The sequence below is a fragment of the Eucalyptus grandis genome, chromosome 7 (assembly GCF_016545825.1).
Source record: "Eucalyptus grandis isolate ANBG69807.140 chromosome 7, ASM1654582v1, whole genome shotgun sequence".
Classification (NCBI taxonomy): domain Eukaryota; kingdom Viridiplantae; phylum Streptophyta; class Magnoliopsida; order Myrtales; family Myrtaceae; genus Eucalyptus; species Eucalyptus grandis.
In genome coordinates this window covers 18,284,147-18,298,351 of record NC_052618.1, presented here as the reverse complement: position 1 = coordinate 18,298,351, position 14,205 = coordinate 18,284,147, and the positions used below count along the sequence as shown (strand labels likewise).

The 14,205-nt window shown below is 37.9% G+C and overlaps 1 long non-coding RNA gene across 1 annotated transcript; it reads left to right on the top strand.

Annotated features, from left to right (window-relative positions):
• The first annotated feature begins 5,251 nt into the window (after positions 1–5,251).
• LOC120296403 lies at positions 5,252–7,549 on the top strand. The gene is made up of 3 exons (XR_005553355.1): positions 5,252–5,524; positions 5,605–5,722; positions 7,056–7,549. It is a non-coding gene; the product is annotated as an uncharacterized LOC120296403 (long non-coding RNA).
• Positions 7,550–14,205: the final 6,656 nt, after the last annotated feature.

The window sequence follows — 14,205 nt, the reverse complement described above, 5'->3', positions numbered from 1 at the left end:
AATTAGAGGGAGAAGGCGTTGCCAGTATTTAATGTCAAAAAGCCAATTAAAAGTTAATGTTCATTGTACTATTGATTATAAATTGAATTTAGGAGAGCTTGTCGTCAAAGTAGAATAATAAGGAAATATATGTACACACCACCTGTTAGACAATTCATATAAAACTTAATGCGGAAATTCATAACAAATCAATGATCTTTGATCTTCATGATTTTCACAAATAGATTCAGACAAACCTTTATCCATAACGCTACGCTTGATGATGATCGTTGTAGAAAACCCAATGATCTCGAACCAAAAGGAGAAATCCGATTTTCTCCCTTAACCCACTAAACCTTAATGTATTCAATTGATGGAGGAGAGAATACGTTCTTTTAGTTACTGTTGTTCGTATGTGGGTGGAGAGAGGACCGGACTCTATTTATACGTTCGTTGAAAGGGTGCCTTCCATCAAAGCGATATACCCTTTCGTTTTATTAGAGTCATACCTTCTCGTAACCAATAATTATTTATAGCATTTCAATAATTATTAAACCATATAATAAATCACATAATATGGGCCACAATAATTCTTACACCACCATCTAATTTTTTGAAGAATAAAAGTTAATTTCCAAATTTATTTTCATTGAATTTAGTGAACACAAGCTAATATCTTTACCAAATTTGTTTTGATTTCCATCATATCTTAAAAAGGCAACGCACACATACCAACTCTTCAGGTTTTTTTTTTTCGTCACTCTTTTTCTTTATTTCAAATACTTTATAAGTTTTAATCAAGGTAGTGATTTTTCCACCCCTTGTTTAGCTTAAACACTTCCTATCATAATATTTTGACCATATTGTCCCTTATATGACCTACCTTTTAGCATTATTTGTTTCTCTTTTTTCTTTACTTCTCTTTTTTCACTGGTCCCACTTTCCTCCCCCTTCTTATCTTTCCATCTTTCCATGCCTTTAGTGTTCTGTCACAATCCCGTTTCTCTCTATTCCCTTTTTTTTTTTTTTTTTCCTTTTTGGCTTCAGACATGCCTTTGGTGTCTCATTCTCTCCCTTCTTTTCTAAAAAAACATTCAAATGCTTCATGTGAGTCCCCAACAAAAGCTCAAAAGGAAGAGCAAAATATAATAGAAAATGTCAACTGAACTTGTTGGTGTTATTGTCTGCTCTTCACCATTCGCAACTTCATTATCAGCTACATTTAAGCAATTTGGAAATAGAGAGGGATACTCTCTCTGCACAACCCCGCAGCATCTTCCCAACCCCATTCCCTCCTCTGCTCTAAGAACATGTGCTCATCAACATGACGTCCAACTCCCCTGATACCCCTCGCTAACTCCTCCGATCCCCACACTACCTCCCTCACCTCCACTCATTCCCCTTAGTTGTTTGCTTCCACGTTGCTCTTCAACCCGTGACGATTAGTGCGACATCGGTGATGATGACATAGTTGGCCCAGAGCTAAGCTGCCATGAGCCTAGGAGCCCAGCTGAGCTTGATGATGTTCTTGCTTATGAGAGGGAACGGACGGAAGTGGGCTTCGATAGAGAGCCACTTGGAGAGGACGAGGGTGGAGTCCCAGTGCTAAGATCTGGTAAGGGGACAACTCATGACCAAATCGTAGACGTCCTTGTCTTGTTCGATGACGTGTATCCGTGTCCTGCGACTCCGATCTCCCTTGTGGTCATTAATCCCAGTGTTTGCAAGCTGCTTCAACGGGATTCGTTAGTTATCTGTTTATAGGAGCTAGTAAATGATAAATGTCATGTGATGTTGCTTTTCCTTTTGGTTCTATGAATGCGATTGCTAGATTGAGTTCTACGCATTCACTACTTAGTGCTTGGTCTTTTAATCAAAGTTCTGGGACTTTTGGCTTAATCTCTCTTCCATCAATCCTCCTTCTAGAGTCTACACATGCTGAGAAGGCTTGTTTGAAGCGAAAAATGGAAAAAGACGGAATAGCAAAGGAAAGATAAGAAGAAGAAAAATGAGACCCATGAGGAAAGAAAAAGCAAAAAAAGAAAAAGAAATAAGGAAGAAGGAGAATAATGCCAAAAGGTGGGCCACATAAGGGACAATGTAATCAAAACACTGTAATATGAAGTGTCTTAGCCAGATAAGGAGTGGAAAAAGCACGGCCCTTAGCTATTGCTTTCTTTTCTAATGGAGGAAATGCTTGAGTTTTTTCTTATTCTAATACTTTTTTATTTTATTTATTTATTGTTATAAGTGAGTAAAACATTTCATCATAACTAGCATCCACACTCTTTTTTTTTTTAACTCTTTAACGATAAAAGTTAAAACTAGTTATGCATTTACTTCTAATGTCATTAATATGCCGTTTGTGAGTCGTCATATGCTCACATTGTTAGAATACTTCAAAAGGTCATCATAATACTCATTTTAGAATACTAATAGAAAAAGAAGTATCGAACTAGTTGCCTAAATTTTTGGTACTAACAAGTTGCAATAACATTATTTCATTTATTTGTCAAATATAAGGTATCCCCCACATTTTTTAAAATATTTCAAAAACTCATCATAATCCTCAATTGAGAATATTAATAGATTTAAGGAAGTATGGAAATAGTCATCTTGTTTTTTGGTAGTGATAAGTCATAATTGCGTTAATTTTATTGAAACCAAATAAAAAATGTCAATACCCGCTTCTTAGTGGACAAGTCATAAGAGCTCACAACATCGTTGATTTTCTACAAACAATAATGTGCTCATAGGGATCATTTGACTAAGGCGGATATCTTGGTGGACTATTCGATACTTGTATGACAAATTTGTCTTTTTATGTGGTTTGTGGATTTAGGGAACCATGCAAATATGCATTTAGTAATTGAGATTGTAGCATGTTGTAATATAATTAGTTTTATCATTATTAAACGAATATTCCATACAGGCCATTGAGTGAACAATTCATAGCAGTCCGTACAATTGTTTCATTTTTTTGTATCTAAATCTATTTTGGCATGACATGTTTCATTTGTTCATGAAGACTAATTGCATTTGCCTAGGAATCCTTGTTTGTGCAAGAAAATTGCCTTAAATTTCATGTCATGTGAAATTTTTAGGAAATTGCAGAAGTATTCATATGGTATTTGAGGTCATCATTTGTGTTCTTTGGGTCTGTAACCCAATGAAAAATGTTTTCCTATCTTTTTGCGTGAGTATCAACAGGTGGTACGGACTGCAAGGTAATTTATTTTGTTGCACTACATTTCGGGTTTGTTCCAATGCAATATACTTGGCCTTAGTCATTAGTCAATTGAAATGAAGGCATCAAGCAACCCCTCCTTGATTTTGTCACTAACAAGTTCTAGAATGTTATGATTTGTGAGAGGAATGGAAGTTTGGAAATTCCTTCTTTGAGGTCATCACTCAATGTAATTAAATTTATTGTATTATTTTTTCAATATGGCAGGTACAATTTCCATGGCTTGAGTCGATGGTCCTGTCCCACATGGATAATTTAAGAAAAGTATGGACCGACGATCCTCAAGATACTCTCACTTTTGAACATTTACAAAAAGTGAAGATTGAGAATTGTAAGAGCCTTGAAAATCTATTTCCACATTGGGTGGCTACAAGTCTAACCCAATTTAAGGAACTTCAAGTGGAGTCATGTGGGTTTGAGGAAATAGTCAAGAGTGGAGATGACACTTCACACTCTACTACTGCTCAATTTCTTTTCCCACAACTGACTTCTCTGGTGTTCCATGATGTCTCACAACTCAAGAGTTTTTGCCCTAACCTGCTTACTTTGAACTGGCCATTCTTGACGGAATTGCGAGTGACCCATTGTGACAAATTAAACACATCCTTTGTGGCATCCATGAACAAGTGGGCTCAAAGAGATGATCAACATGACCTTTCAAATCATGAAGCAGACTTCTCACTTGAGAGGGTATGATTACAATGGCCATTTCTTCTTCATTCTTTTATTCACCCATATAACTCATGTGCATAGCGTAGTCATGTCACGATATGATAATATAGTAAACATGAACCCTTTAAATATTAGTTTGTTGACAACTTAAGATATTTCCAACATCTTTAAGCACACTTTTCATCTATGGACACCCATAATGTTTTTAGTAACACTATAAGCACATCTTGTCACCTAAAATTTCAAGGAACTACATATTTTTATGACAAGCTAAGATATTTGTAATTGAAGATGATTTTGATTAGGGTGATTACCATACCGACATTTACTTAAAAATTCTCTTAAAAATTCTCGATTTGAATAAAAAATGTGAATTTCCTAAGGACTAAATTGAGAATCAAGCACTAACATATAGCTATTTCTTTTCAAATCGTAGCGGGATGGCCATCTTGCTGGGTAAAATGAATTTTCATTCGTTTGATTGATCATTCATATGCCAAAACAATTCTTTCTTTTTCTATATAATCATTATAATATGGTGCACAGCCTACCTTGGTTGGCGGATGGGCATAGTGGAGCATTTGTTTATAGTTTGAATTTTGTAGCTCGACTTTAGAAGCTTGAGAGTCATATTCAGGGCTCTAGAAATTAATGAAATGTAAGAACAAAGCCCCTTTCCATGGGAGTTAACTGACTTAAGTTTATCTCTAAGAGCCCATGATTTATTGTCAAGCCTTGTTGAATTTATTTCTCTCATTGTATTGACAATTTTGTAGGGCATTCCCACCTTAGAGAGACTTCTTTTAGTCGACAAGGATATTCAGAGTATACACGATGGAAAATTTTCTGATGACTTCTTTGGCAAGCCAAAAACACTAACATTGGCATGCTTTCATGATGAAAATGTTGTCTTTCCTCCCATATTCCTCCTACAAAGATTTCAAAACCTACAAAGCCTTGAGATCTTTTGTAGTTCTTTTGAAGATATATTTCCTGATGAGGGGCTTGTCGATGAGGGAAAACATCTAGTGCTTGAAAATTTGGAAGAACTTAAGTTAAGGCAACTACCCAACCTAAAGCATGTATGGAGAGAAGGCTACTTGGTGGCAAAAATTCTTCAGAGTATTGTCAAATTCGAGGTTTGCGATTGTCCCAGTTTGACAACATTATTTCCAGCCATGACATTCTTCCGGAATATGACAGAGTTAGTGGTGAAGAATTCCTCTGGATTGATGCATCTAGTGACAGTTTCAGCGATCACAAATTTGATGCATCTCACTAACATGACTATAATAGGATGTGAAAGAATGAAAGAAGTAGTAGTAGACGATGGAAATGAAGAACGAAAAGTGATTTCTCTTCGGAAGCTAGGAAGATTGACACTCCAAAATCTGCCAAGCCTAGAATGCTTCTCCTCCATCACAAGTTGTATATTCAAGTTTCCATCCATGCATTCAATAGAAGTGGAAGAGTGCCCGAAAATGAAGATATTTTGTAAGAGTACGATAAGCACACCAACACTCTATTGGGTGACATTGTTCGGATACAAGTGGCAAGAGGATTGGGAAGGTGATCTCAACACAACCATTCAAAAGTTAACAACATAACTAGATGGACATAAAATTGGTAAGATCTAATTAATGTCATTCTTATCCATTTTTTTCTATCTTGCCTCTGCTTCTTAAATTGTTCGACACTTGAAGCAGCACAAGTTCTGTAACTTTTCACATTGATGAAGGGAAGGGTACATGCTGCGAGCGGTACAAAGATCTAGAAGTTACTGAGGCACAGTCAAAAGTTGAGAGGACAGAAATTTCTATTAAGGTAGCGATTCTATTCCCAATTTCCTCTCATTCTCACTAATAAAAATCACAGTTTTGCAAAAGAGGGGGGCAACTGCTGGGATGGATATATAGGTAACGACATTATTTTCTAACCGTTTACCATGTCTGCATAACTGCCAAGATCACACCCTTCTCATTTTTCATAACTAAAAGAAGCATCCCATTTCCTTTCGTTTTCCTTCAACTCTCTTTTCATTCAAACGAATCAGCATATTGGTCCGTTCTTTTCTTCTTCTTTTTAAGGAACCTGCATAAAAAAATAAAAAATTACTTAAACGTTTTGCTTAATGTAGAATCAAGTTTTAAATTTTAAAAAAGTGCGATTAAGTCATAAACGTCTTGAATAAGATGCAATGAAGTCCTTCCCAATGACCACTCAACCAGTTTTGCTGATGTGGCATGTGGGAATCTGACTTCAATTTTCTAATAGGTATTGGTCTCTATTGATCAATACACAGGTAGGTTCAGATAAAAGTCTGTTAATCACTTACTGAAATAATCAAGGATGAATATTAAAAGTCAGCATTGACATTGAAGGAGGAATTTCGACAAGAGGATTAGTCTTTCACCTTTTCAACTTAGAAAATTGAATAAAACTGAAAAAGATAATCACGAACCTTACCTAAGTATTAGCTGGAAAAAACTTGAACTTAATCGCCTTAAAAATACAGGTTTCACGGCTGAGGAATTTCTAAAGGCTAAAGATCTTCGGTTTGTAGTAGGTACGCAGTGTTTTACCTTCAATTCTTAGTTACAGGAATTGCTGGTGAGACTCCCAGTTAATATAATCTACATGCTAATCTGAACTCAACAAAGGAAATAAAGATTGACCAGCTTAGACATTATAGATACGATCAGTTGAGTTTGAGTGAATTATCTTTTCTTTTGCTGTTGTTATCTCTAACATTTAGACGAGGTGTTTGGCCTCACGGCATAGTTTGCCTAGGTCTGCCAACCCGTAGGTGCAACTGAATGGGTGAATATCTAATAAAGATAGTCATACTTAGTTCACATTACTTTATAAATCAATTCTGTCAATTTCAGTCTCAATACCTTTAGGATTATTCTTGATACAATTTCAACCAACCAACAGGTTGTCCATCATTTCATCCATTCGATTCCCTATGTGTACTTCTTAATGTCCTTCCTCCAGCATTCATATGTTTTTTTAACTTTTCGTCTCATAAATGAACTTCTTCTCCAATCAAATGCTTCTTTTAAATAAGTCGGCTCATATAAAGACACTATAGTTTAGTTTCAAACGTTACAGCTTACTACACGAATTGTGCTCAAGGAATGACTTCTCGTTGCAGGATAGAAGATGAACATCGCTGGCAAAGTTTTGCAAATGGAGACGGCTCATTTCTTCAAGGTCATTCTCTCTCTAAAGGAAGGAAATGTCTGTGTGTTCAAGCTCGTTAGAATTTATAATATTTGACTCAAAGTCTCCATTTTCAGAAGGAATGTCAAGACTCTGGCATAAGCTCTGGTATGCCTGCAAAAAAATCTCTGCTTCGCAATGTTTTGTTTAATTAATCAGATCGAAAAAAGCAAAACGTTCTGCTGCAACAGATTGAATGGTGATGCATTTCTTGATGTTTTTTTTATAGAGTAGCGAACATCCTTAGACCTAGACATTGCATCTTTCCAAAATTCCGGGTATGTTATAAGTCGAACTCATGCGGAGCGTGATATCAATAAAATAAAAGGCCGAAGGCAATTCTCATCTATTGCCATTATAAGATCACTACAATCTGGAACTCAGTTCCGACCATGACATAGAAGTTAATGAATGAACGATTGAAATGCGCTCGATAATGAATGCGATGCAGAGAGCATACCAACCTTTCCTTAGGGGATGTCCTCGATCGCCTCCGCTATAGAAGCAAAGCATGCTCCGGGTCAATCCAAGTCGAATTCAGAATCTTCGATGAGCATAACTCACTACCCAACGGAACCGCACTTAGATCGGACGAAAGGCCAATTTTGGGAAGAAGGGGTGGAGCCTGAAGCAGCAACATCGGATGATTTCGAGTTGGGGTAGACTCTGCATGAGACAAGGCCGCTCATATTTTTACACCTGATGATTTCGAGTTGTGATTTGGGGCGCTTTTTTATTCGTGGACAAAATTCCTAAATGCGAGATGATTGGGCACTGCAATTGTCAATTTGTCGGGAAATTTGAAGAGACGAGACAGGCGAGTTGTGATCGGGAGGTAGAGCAGGCGAGTCGAGCGGCGAGCTGCGCCTGGGGCCGAGTGGTGAACCGAGACCGAGTGACAGAGCGACGGGAGCTGAAGTAAACGCCGGGTCGGGAAGCAGAGTGGGAAGCGGAGATCTGCGACCTCGGCACAGAGCACTGGACCATCGACGCGCTGCTAGCTCGGGGATTCATGAAAACGGCAGATCTGGAAATCGAGAAGCCGAAACACCTCAGATATGGATTCCACCGCTGGAAGGAGCTTATAAGATCAACATAGATGGAACGTACGTACCTGTTCACTGGAGAATTCCATAGCTTGCATCTGCAGAGATTCGGGTGGGAGGTTGGTGGGAGGAACGGCTGAATCGGTCAGAGCCTCCTCTTCCTTGATGGCTGAAATCCTAGCTTTATGGAAAGCCCTCGACTACTTCTTTTCTAAAAGCTTATTATGAGTCACACAACTTGCAATTGGTTAAAGCTATGAACAGTTCATAAGAGTTGAGTTGGGAGACTCAACCTTTTGTTAGTAAGTGCAAGGAAAAAATATGGACCTTCTCAAATGTTCAGATAGTTCATTGCTTCAGAGAGACCAACCTTATTGCAGATTGGGTAGCCAAAGCTCACAAGAAAAATTAATTATCTCTGAATTGGGTCTTGTCCCTTCCTCAAACTTTGTTGGACCTTTTATGTAATGATGCACATTCATAGGGCCTCTCATCTTTGCTTAGTAAATGAAATATTTCCATTTCTGACAAAAAAAAAAAACTAAATTTATGCGTGTTGTCAATCTTAATTCATCGAGAGATTACGGGTGTGATTTTGAAATTACATTTTCTTTAATTTATGTACTCATCATATTACCAATTATAGTAGAGACAGCGTCCTTTTTCTTTTCTTCCATTTTTAAAATTAATTGGATGTGTACCGAAAGAAGATAACTACTATTTATAAATTGAGAGGTTGCAATCAGGGGCGTCGCATTAAACTAAATTGTTTGGGTGTGTAACATATTCGAACCAAACCACGCCTCGAACCAAGTTCAATTCCAATCGGTTCGGTTTTTTAGTTTTCTTGAAAATGAGAGAGATTGTGTGAATTTTATATTAAGAAGACATTGTGCAAATTGTTAATCATCTCCGATTCACTTGAATTGAGCAAACAATACACACAAATTCGATTCAGGTTTCGATTTGATTTTCTAGTTTGGTTTTGACACCCCTAATTGCAATAAAGATGAACATTGTGTTAGTAGCCCTCAAAAGCAACTATTGTAGAGGGTCATACTCTACTCATACTCTAATTCTTAGACTTTAGCCATGTTTTTTTGCAAGGCATGGGAGTCAAAATCCACACTTAAAACTAAATCATCCCCACTTCAACTCCCTTAAGAAGGTGCTGATTCGAACCCCTACCTCCCCCTTTCATGTTAGAAGGGTAGCCACTGAAGCAAACTCCAGTGATTTTATTGTTGAGTTTGAGGGCACAATATTATGGCATTTTGGCATCAAATTGCCGAGTTGGGATTAAGGACTTTAAATTTTTATGCTAGAAAATACTAGCATAAGTGGACATCTTGTTTGCCTTTTACTTTAGGGTTTGCTCGTATTTATTTATTTTTCTAATCATATATTGGTTAGCGGAACTTCCCCTTGGGAGAGTGCTACTTGTGAATTTGTAAAGAGATACATTCAAAAGAACCGAGAAATTGCAACTCTTATGTATTTAGACGGATCGTGGTTAGGGGCAGCTTAGGACCTATCAACACAATTGGCCCGCGTTCATGAGAGAAGCTTGTCTGCATCAAATGTCTGCATGCATTGAGGTCACACCAGTAGGGACGATCTCCTGTTCAAAGTCTCGATCTTCAGAAGTGCTGGTAACTTGGTAAGGACCGATTGAGACAAACATCATTTAGGCCCGATTGAGACAAACATTGGAAGTGCCACTTGAGGCTATATATCAGCCCTAGTGACAGAGGGTTGCAGACACAAGGTCAGAATGTTGAAAAAGGCAGTAAAAACCATAATTTAGGAACCTAATGATTTTCAGTTTAAGTATAAATGCCTCCCTAAAGTATCAGAATCTGATATAGACAATCTTTGTTCGGAAAATATTGGAGTCCGTTAGACAAGAAGGAGCAATTCTATCTTTGGAATATCTTCTCCCTCTAATCCTCGGGCTCTGGCTCTTTCAGGCTCTCTTATCCTCTCGCGTCCCGTTTTAGCATCGATGCACTTCAATTATTATAGTTGCGTAAGTATCATTTAAAGAAAATGAGATGTGTTGTTGCCTCTACTAACTGTCATTTTGGAAGTTCTCCTTGCGGACGCATCCCTAAGTCTGGTACACGTGAAACAACAAGTTGCATGTGATAATTGTCATTTTGGGACTCAAGTTGACCCTTCTTTGAAAAGTAGTAGTAGAGAAGCTTCTCGTGTGAGCTTGAGAGCGGGAGCAAAATCAGGAGGTAGGGCTTTGCTTCTGAGTGAACGAGGGTCTGCCAGCAAGTCCAAATTGAAAATTGGTAGACCGATTGGAGTTTCGATTTGGGGCTTCTTCCATGGACAAATTCCTTAAATTCGAGGCCTTCGGGCCTACATTGTTAATTTGTAAGGGAAATTCGAAAAGACGAGGAGTACGCCAAGCATGGGATCAATAAAATAAAAGGTCAAAAGCAATCCTTATCTGTTGCCCATATGAAGAGTTGATCTATAATAGGAGACCTTTTAAGTATATTCCTTCAAGTAATATCTGTCACAATTAGATGGTCACAGAAGAGGAAAGAAAGATTGTCCGGCATCGACTCTGTTTTCATGAAATATGGGGAGTTCTCTGGAGATCAATACACAAAGATTCACGGAAAGGTGAATTAAGGATAATTCTTGCCATCCATCAATAACACAAAAGGAAATTTAAGGGGACTTGTCTTTCACCTTTTCGCCTTGCAAAATAGATGGAGGACATCAATAGAACAATAATCAGCAGGTATCCCAATGCTATTGACCTTAATGCTTTGAAAAATAAAGTGATAGCACCATCTGTCAGTGAACTTACTTGCACCCCCGCGAATAAATCATTAGCAGCAGACTATCCTACGGTTTCTATGAGTCAGACACAGCCGGATAAGAGAAACAGTTCTGCTCGGCTTGCTGTTTTTCCTTACGAGATTGGTGAACCGGCCTTTGATTGCCAAACCATAGATGTGCCCCATCTTTGGACCGTTTCGTCTCCAAGTATCTCTTGTTCTCCTTTGTTATTGGAGTTACTAGAGGGAGTCTCCCGGCAATAGTCAAGCCATAACCTTTAAGCCCCACGTACTTCGATGGGTTGTTCGTCATCAGCTTCATTGTCCTTACTCCTAGGTCACGCAACGTTTGTAGTATTAGCCAATCTGTTAAGCACTAAAACAAATGCATCAAATACCATGAAAAGTTTCATAACGGAGTGACTATAAACTAATTAGATCTTGTCTTTTTGAAATGAGGATTTGAAGCTCTACTTTAGTCACCAGCTTCCTCCTACTGATGATACACAACCTCTGAAACAGTTACTGAAATTCAACTACCTTTAATTTCAGATTAAGTTTACTAATCCTTCTCAATTCCACAAAGCACAATGACAATGGCCATGATTGGGAAGCTTTATGTAGGACCTCCCACATCAGTACGGTTTCTGGCTTAAGGAAGAAATACAGGAGCACCAATTCCGTACTCTCAAGGGAACGGGCAATCCAACTCCACATTTGATTCTGTGGTGTCACACTCATCGTCCTGCAGGTTATAGGCACATAGTTTGGGCGCCAAACCTATGCCTCTTCCTCCGTCCCCTCGGAGGTACACCAGCAGGCCCTCAGCAGCCGCTTCCATCTGCTGCAGCGCAAGGGCAAGCTGGTTGCGTAACACCAAGAAGTTTTTGTTTAGCATACCAAGTACAAGAATCGTCCCTGTTTTGGGACATTGTTCGTTGTCTGGCTGATTTTCCACAACTGGCATTCAGCAGTGGATATCCTATCTCAGATGTGCTTTTGTAGAGTCTGAGTACATGAAAAACGAGTTGCCTTCATATTTGAAGACTAAAAAGTGGCCATCACAAATGAAGTAATGCTCCACAAATTTGCTCCAGCCCTTTGACAACCAAACCATGTCATCCCATACTTCCAATTCCACACTGACCAAATCTCACCATTCGGAACCCTAAGATGTTAGAATGAATATAAACTAAAAACTTGGAGATCCCGATTTATCAATAACAGGTAAATTCATACAGAATTCGGGATCGAATAGCGGAAACATAAATATCAACATACCTTTGAGCACGATTGATCTGCAATATAGAAAATGTATGTCCTATTCTACTAGTCAAATCCCCTTCAAATCTGATGGTGTGTTTTTCTGTATATGAGGATTTGAACCAGACGACCTAACGTTTTTATTCCGTTGGTTATGTTACCGGTATCTTCCATTAAGACCATTATGGTAATATAATAACGGACATATATCACTTAATACACGTGGGTAAAAAATTTGGCAATAAATTGAAATTTATATAGGGAATTTATTGGGAATTTATTGGGAATATAATGTTGGAATCATATTTAGAATAATAAAACATATTACATATTTTAACATTCTCCCACTTGATCCCAATATTCCTTCAAATGAATTATTAACCCAAACCCACAAAACTTTATACTGAAATAAAACACATGAATCACGGCGATGAGTTCTCTTAGAGCGAGTATTATCTTCCGTGTATCACAATGTATTTCATCAGCCCATATGTGATCAAATAACTTAATGAATAAACCTTATGTTTACTCCAGGCCAAACATAATTATTTTTCTCATAATAACTGAATATATACAACTGTATTGAGAAAAACATTATAAATAAATAAAAGTCTCATAAATTTTTCCATATAAAGAAAAATTTACATGATTTGACCAATGCCCATTCTAAAAACATGATCCTTATAACTCATTGGCGGCATGCCTTTAGTTAAAGAATCAGCTATCATCAATCCAGTGCTTATGTATTCTATGACAACTTTCTTCTCTTTAACACGTTCTCTGATGGCTAAATACTTGATGTCGATGTGCTTGCTTCGACTACCACTTTTGTGGTTCTTAGCCTTAAAAACTGCAGCTGAATTGTTGCAAAATATTCTTAATGGCCTAGCAATGGAATCCATAACTCTAAGCCCCGATATGAAACCTTTCAACCACACACCATGTGAGGTGGCCTCAAAACAGGAAACGAACTCTGCCTCCATAGTGGAAGTGGCAACCAAGGTTTGTTTTGCACTCCTCCAGGATACAGCTCCGCCAGCAAACATAAAAATATATCCCCATGTTGATTTACGAGAATCAACGCAGCCAGCAAAGTCTGAGTCCGAGTAAGCAACTACCTCCAAGTTGTTCGCCCGTCTGTACCTAAGCATGTGTCCCATTGTTCCTTGAAGATACCTCATCACCTTCTTTGCAGCTCTCCGGTGATCCATACTTGGATTACTTTGGTATCTTCCCAACATTCCCATAGCAAAGGCTATGTTAGGTCGAGTGCAAATATGAGCATACATCAAGCTTCCAACAGCAGAAGCATATATGATGTTCTTCATTTGTTCCCTTTCAAAATTGTTCTTCGGGCATTGGTTTAAATTAAACCTATCACCCTTCACTATGGGTGCTATACTTGGTGAACAATCTTTCATCCGAAACCTCTCTAAGACCTTATTGATATAGGTTTCTTGAGATAGTCCTAATAGACCTCGGTCTATCTCTATGGACCTTAATGCCAATGACATAAGATGCTTCACCCATATTTTTCATATCAAAACTCTTAGAGAGAAATTGTTTCACTTCATATAACAACCCCTTGTCATTGGTTGCAAGTAAAATGTCATCTACATATAACATAAGAAAACAAATTTTGCTCTCACTAACCTTCTGGTATATACATTAATCCATGACATTCTCTTTAAAACCGAATGAAGAGATGACCTCATGGAATCTTAAGTACCATTGGCGGGATGCTTGTTTCAAGCCATATAGAGACCTTTTAAGCTTGCATATCAAATGCTCACCAGCATTAGAAAAGAATCCTTCTGGTTGTTTCATGTAAACCACTTCTTCCAATTTTCCATTGAGAAACGCCATTTTCACATCCATTTGATATAACTCCATATCAAAATGAGCAACCAATGCCAAAATAGTACGAAGAGAATCTTTCTTGGATACAGGAGAAAACGTCTCCGTGTAATCG